Source organism: Protobothrops mucrosquamatus, unplaced genomic scaffold (assembly GCF_001527695.2).
Source record: "Protobothrops mucrosquamatus isolate PMUCROS unplaced genomic scaffold, P.Mucros_1.0 scaffold1940, whole genome shotgun sequence".
Classification (NCBI taxonomy): domain Eukaryota; kingdom Metazoa; phylum Chordata; class Lepidosauria; order Squamata; family Viperidae; genus Protobothrops; species Protobothrops mucrosquamatus.
In genome coordinates, this window is record NW_015388061.1 from 96,345 (window position 1) to 97,441 (window position 1,097).

Genomic DNA, 1,097 nt, shown 5'->3' on the forward strand with positions numbered 1-1,097 from the left:
CGGACAATTTTTGCTGGATATTCTGTTGCAAGCACTCTGGCAAGTTATCTCTGTTTGCTGTGTCTTATCAGTAAAGGCTTGGCAGGCAGCTACGCAGTTGCTGCCAAGAAATTCATTTGTCTTTGTCTGTGCCGAGTAGTTTTTCAGGCCTCGGCTGACTGGTTGGGGGGTGTGGGTCGGACGGGGGACAGAACACAAGGAGGGTAAGAGTTCCGCATCACACACTGTTGTCCCTCGCGTGGTGGACCTCGGCAATAGACAAAGGTTCCCTATTCAAGGAGCCTACAAGGCTCACCTTGACTACGGACGCCAGCCTGTTCGGCTGGGGCGCCCACCTACAGACACACATGGCACAGGGTCAATGGTCCCAGTCGGATTTATTGCACAACAATTGGTTAGAACTCAGGGCAATACATCTGGCACTCCGTCACTTCTCCTCCCTCGTAGCGGGCAGACATGTGCTAGTATTGACGGACAATGTGGAAGCGAAGGCCCATGTCAACAGGCAGGGAGGGACCCGGTCATGGTCTCTCATGTTGGAGGCCTTGGACCTGGGTCTGTGGGCGGAGTCCAACCTAGAATCCATCAGTGCAGAACATATATCAGGGGTGGCGAATCGGCAAGCCGATTCACTGAGCAGGGTCACGGTCGACCACTCGGAGTGGCGCCTGGATCCGGCTCTGTTCGGGGACATCTCGGCCAGGTTCGGAGAGCCACAAGTGGATCTGTTTGCCTCTCCGGCAAATTCCCAGCTACCCAGGTTTTTCACAAGGTTCCCCTCACTGGGGGCGGAGGGAACGGACGGTCTCTGCAGTCCGTGGCCCAGGGGTCTCCTTTACGCATTCCCTCCTCTACCGCTGATACCGGCAACCATCCGCAAGCTTCTTCAAGAACAGGCGGAAATAATCTTAGTGGTCCCATATTGGCCGAGGCGGCTGTGGTTTGCCGACCTCGTGGATTTGTCACTCTCCCCTCCGTGGAGGATTCCGTCGGGTCGCATATCGCTTTCTCGGGAGGCTGCAACATCTGGACCCCCAGTGGCTCCAATTAGCCGTTTGGCACTTGAGCGGGAGAGTTTAACCAGGCAGGCCTATTCG